Source organism: Stegodyphus dumicola, chromosome 11 (genome assembly GCF_044657685.1).
Source record: "Stegodyphus dumicola isolate Sdum_Otavi_A_Nest chromosome 11, ASM4465768v1".
NCBI lineage: Eukaryota > Metazoa > Arthropoda > Arachnida > Araneae > Eresidae > Stegodyphus > Stegodyphus dumicola.
In genome coordinates, this window is record NC_140778.1 from 20,227,114 (window position 1) to 20,233,113 (window position 6,000).

Sequence of the window (6,000 nt, forward strand, 5' to 3'; positions counted from 1 at the left end):
AATGCATACTGACAACCTTTATCATTATTGTTCTTCCCTCTGAATTTGTTTCCATCATTTATGTTTAAAAACTCTTGACTACCAGAAATAACTTAATAGGCTCGATATATATATATTTTAGTGTTGGTATGCCAGTCATGATTTACAATAGTAAGTCACTATAAATTAGCATTGCACTTAATTTATCTTAAACTTAGCAATAAGATTTACTGCATCGAAATTCAGTTTCTTCCAAAAAGTCAAATGTTTCCCTTTCGTCCCCTTCCGTGGGACAAGATAGAAAATTTCCATATGACAATACACATTTAATAGCATAAGAACTTCATGCTTATTTATTATAGTACAAATTAAAACTGACGTATTCTGTCAAAGATATTTAAATGTATTTCCTAAAAACAATTATTTCACTCTATACTGTTTATGTATTATGTTTACTCTATACTGTTTATGTCTTCTTGGGGGTGGGCAAAACAAATATTGGACAGTTCAATTTTCCTCCACCATTCCTGTGAGCGTATTCTTCGATTAAGCAGGGTTTTGATCCAATTCCTGATTAGCATAATATGTAAAGAATAAACAGCCTATGATTTATGCCTCCATATCCTCTTGTATTATTTAAGGAACATACATTTTTCCTTTAATTCTAGATTTTAAAACATTAAAGTAAGGGAAAGATTGTTTGCTGAATTTAGATTTATATCATCATTACGCATTCACTATAATAACTTACTGCATACTTACCTCAGTGGGTTTACCATTAAAAGAAATACATTTAAGTAAAATCATGAGTGTATAATAAATTGTTTTTCAGCCAAAAAAAGAGAAGGGGGAAAATTAATACAGTTTGATTCACTTCATTTTTAGTAGGCGACTCAACATTGTTATTGTAAACTAGACATTAGCCATACTTTAATAGTTGTCATCTCTGTATTTTTAGAACTTCGAAATTAGAATGTCAATTTTATCTGCCATTGTTATGGAGCTGTAGGATATCGAATGTTATTTCTTCAATGATAAAAAGAAATGAAATTTTAAATACCACATCTCATTCATATAACTTATTAACATAATTGAAAAACAATTTAATTCATTTCGTGTTATATCTGAAAATTAAAATTTGTAATACATTGACTAAAGATTCTTACAGGTCTTATTCCCATTTTCCTCTAGGAAAAAGATAACTGCTGTGTAAAATGCATAAATATTTTCACGAGACTTATAATAGTGGTATTAGAATTATTATAATGTTTATGTCATATAATGGATCTGTGAATTTCTTTTAAATAATTTTTATAATCACAAAATTTTATAAAATTAAGAAAGTAGTAAATTTTACAATTAAAATCTGAATCCCACACTGCAGAAATACATACAAGAATGAAAACACTGTAATATTTGAAATGCATGATTTATTTTTTTAATAAATCAATAATTATATTTTGATTTTCTATGACAGCAGACTGATTTGCAACTGATTGCTTATACAAGTCACATATTTCACACAGTACATTAATATATTCTTCTGCGTTTCAGTTATTCCCTTTTCTGCAGCTGTAATATCATCTCTCTTCCTTTTTTCTCTTCGGTCTCCTGCTTCGAATAGTTGAGCTTCTATCTGAGGGAAAATTTTAAAATATTCATTCAAATTCAAATATTCTTAATTTTTATATTTCATAATGTAAAACACTTTTTATAATTAATTAAACAATGAAACTTCTCTAAAAAGGAACAATTCATAATATTGGTTTCTTTAACTTTCAATTTTTTTCCCTTTATAATTTTTAAGACTGTTTATAAATCAAGAGGATTTAATGATTATTACTTTAAATTCTTAAAATCTTGTTGTTAATAAAAGACATACTCTGTATATAATGTTTGCAATAAAGAATTGAAATAACTTTTGTATGAGAAATATTAATTTACATCTGTTATAATTAATTTATACCAGCGGTTCTCAGCCGGTGGTATGCAAAGAAACAAAGTATTTTTAACTATTAAATTCAAAAATCTCATAAAGAAAAGAATAGTTAATAGAAATTTCCTTTGATCGAAATTGACTCGAAGATTTGGAAAATGACACACTTGTTAACTTTTGGCTGAACCGAAAAAAAGAATTTAAAGGCATTTCAAATAAAGCTATCAAATTTGTATTGTCTTTTCGCACAACCTGTTTGTGTGAAAAATGATTTTTTCCATGTTAAATTTGAAATATAAATACTCATCAAAATAAAAAGTGGATCCTAATTTACCATTAAATGAAATAAGAGCAGACATAAAGAAATTAAATATTAAAGTATTATAACTGAAATTTTGATAATCAACTGAATAATTAATTTAATTTTGATAATTAAGTAATCATCAGTTTTTAATCTAATAGTTTTTTATGTGTACATATTTAATACAAAGAGTGTGCAAATGGCAACAACATTATATATATATATATATATATATATATTTTTAATATTTCTATTGAGGAATTGAAAAATAATCATTGTAAAATTAGTGGTGGTATTAATGTTTTTCAGTTTTTGCTTAGATGGTACACTACAGTCAAAAGGTTGAAAACCGCTGATTTATACCATTAAAGTTTTTCTATTGGGAGAAAAAGGAAAAGAAGAATCCAGAAAACATTAGATTTTATGTAATAGATACAAACTTGTCATTCCTAAATGCCATTGCAGATTTCCTCGTGATAAAGGTGTGGAATTTTCTAATGTAAAAAAGAAAAAAGCATAAAATAAGCATAATTTACTCAACAATCGACTGAAATATACATGCTTTCAGAGATAGCATAAAGTAAGAAAAGTTTACTCAACAATCTTGATTGAAATATACATGCTTTTAGAAATAATATACATACAATATACAAAGCATACTGCATAATCAAAGTTATGAGTTTATATACTATGAGATACTATACATGTTTATAATATACCACGTTCCTGTACACCTAACACCTCGTCCACAATTTTCTATACAATTCATTAAAGATAGTTCCTGAAACATAACTGACTTAAACATGCATACATCTAATTTATGCACAATAATTTGACAAACATTGATTTCAGGTAAAGAGCTACATGTATTATATCAAAGAAAGAATGAATAAGTGTAATTTGCCTTTATCCTACAAATGCTTAAAAACATTTACATTAAAAAAATGAATTATACATAATGGTAGCAAATTTTTAATGAAAAACAAAACAAGAGTTGAAAACTTAATGCAGTTTTTGTCAATATTTTACTCTCTTAAAATTTATATAAATGTATAGAAACTTGAAATGCATACCGCATTTGGCTGGAAAACTTTTGGTATTGTGAAAAAAAGTATACAAGGAAGCAATCATAAGAATAAAAGATATTTGCATATTATTGAAACCACCTTAATAAAGGTTACCAAATTTTTAAAAATGTGCCAAACTCTGGCAACGATTATGCATCAAAATTTTTCAGATAACATGCTCATGACAATTTTTCATTCAAGCAATGTCACCATTTTCATATGTGTTTCTTATGTTGTATTTCAAGATCCAATCGATTTTAGATACGAATAGTTGTTTTAGATTAATTTCAGATTTAAAATACTGCTTGTGGAGCTTACCATCAAAAGACGAAGCTGTGTTAAAAGTTCTGCAGGAATAGAACATTTTAGTACCAAAATTTCTAATGGAAACAACTATGAGATGAATTTGGTACATAGACAAGGCATGCAGTATCAAATTTATGTAATTCTCTGATTTTTTTTTTTTAAGTGAAAACAGATCACTTGGCACAAGTGTTAAAAAATTAGACAAAAAATTTGTGGAAAATGTATTTTTTTTAAACTATCATATAATTTTTATTTAATAATTCAAATTTGTATTTTAAAATTTGTTAAATTTTTTTTCCTTTGATATGTTGATAACATTTTGCCAACTTAGATAAATATTGATAGTTTGGTTATGCTAAAAGCAAGCTGCAAAAACAACGTACTTCTCCTGATAAGTATTTTTCTCTTTTCATTTATAAAGACCACCAAACTGATCCAGGTGTTTGTGTTAATATGTAAGTATAAAAAAATATTGAAGAATGCACAATGAAAGATGGCAACCAGTATGGTAAAAGATATAATTAATATATGCAATGAAAGAAATCTTATTAAAAGACGACTTTCATTATCAGCAGAGAAGCATGACACAGTTACAGTAAAGAAATTAAGCTTTTGTTTCTGCACTTGTAGCTTTTAATAACCAAAATTTGTTTTTTGAAATTTTATGAAATAAATAAATCTGAACATAACTGATATCAAATGAGAATGGGTCCAAACTTTCACTTAAGAAGCAGAAAGTGTACTGTAAATGCACAATATAATGAGCAGAACACAAAGCATAATTTATAAATTAACCTTTACTCTGGATGTATATATTACATTAATATCACATTAGAATTATCAGGGTTTCATATAATTTTTTATTTATTGTATTACATTGAAATACCTTTAATTTCATTTTTATATTTTCCCAACGATGTACAATATAAATCTAAAAATTGCTCTTAACTGTTTCATCACATAATGAATGTCTAAGGGAAGGAATGCCTGCATGGAAGACTAAGGAAAACTTAGTATTCATGTTATACATTGAAAAAATGAAGAAAACACTCATGCAGCCAGCCTTTTTCACCTGGATTTAAAGAGAGACTGGGATAGCGGTGTTCAGCAGGCTTATCTGCTTGTAGATAGATGGGCTTATTAATTACTATATAATTCAAGAACTAGTTAATTTTCATATGGTAAACATGCCTACTGTCACTGAAGAATCTGCATTAAACAATAAAAATATAACACAAATTTGAATTTTAAATTAAACTTACTATTAGAAGAATTAAAACCAAATGCTGTAATTTGAAAATGGGAAAACAAATGTGGTTTATATTTGAAAAAGCAAGTATTTTTGTTTGAAAAGTAAAATATATTTTACACACACCTGTTGCTCTAGATTAGTTTGGAGGGAATTTTCTATAGGATAAAGTAAATAAAGTTGTACACATTAAATACATGTTGTACACATTAAAAGAAATATACATGTCTGTATATTTCTTTCGTTTTCAGGACTGGAACAATTCGTTACGCCACACTACAACGCAGCAAACACTTGACCATAACTCAGAGAAATCATAGGAACTGATGTTTTCTGTTTACATCGACACGCAGTCTCATTGGATATTGATGTAGTTTATCGGACAAGCTCTCCTGGCACGAGAGCAAACCAGCTGACCATTGCAATTTTGACGTCATCAGTTACCAGAGCGGTAAAGCGTTGCACTTGAATTCGACTTTAGCAGACGATAGCAGGAACGCCTCTTGCGAGCTAACATTTGCAATTTATCAGAGCGTTGCACTTGAATTCGCCCCCAAGGCCAATATTCTTTTGTGTTTTCGATTGCCTACGTGATATACCTACTGATCGCAAGATGACGCTACAATTCTGCTACACTTTGCGATGTTTACAAAAATCGGAAAAGTACCAAAAACGAATTCTGTCTTGTTATATGCAAAGTTTAAAAACGATTAATCCATAGTAGTCAGAAATTGTTGATTTCTTATTAGTAAAAATATTATAATTAGAAGGACAGCATGGAATTTTAAGCTATCTCACCCTTTTTTTTTTTTTTTTTACACATAAACACACACACAGATCGTATTTTATTCTCGAGTGTCAAGATGTAGAAACATCTTTATACTCGACTTCTGGTAAGGAACGAGTGGGGGGAGAAAGAGTAGGGTGAAAGGAGTGTGGAAGGCGGATGAAAGAGAGTGAGGTCCGCACTAGCGGCGGCGAAAAAAGGGGGTGTCAAGTTCAGTGTCGTTATAAGATGTAGCGCGGGTGGTAAAACCGCAGAGTCAGTTTAGCGTGAATGAGTCAATTAAGGTTGTGATTCTTATGTGGGAAGGATGTCACATGCACATAAACACCAGCTATTTGATCTCGATTTTAATTCCTGCTTTCATTTAGACATGGG

At 28.8% G+C, this 6,000-nt stretch overlaps 1 long non-coding RNA gene across 1 annotated transcript; it reads right to left on the reverse strand.

Moving 5' to 3' along the window:
• Positions 1–1,394: 1,394 nt before the first annotated feature.
• LOC118202881 (uncharacterized) lies at positions 1,395–5,166 on the reverse strand. The gene is made up of 3 exons (XR_015043906.1): positions 4,965–5,166; positions 2,657–2,710; positions 1,395–1,615 (listed from the first exon to the last, which is right to left on the reverse strand). It is a non-coding gene; the product is annotated as an uncharacterized LOC118202881 (long non-coding RNA).
• Between the last annotated feature and the right edge of the window lie 834 nt (positions 5,167–6,000).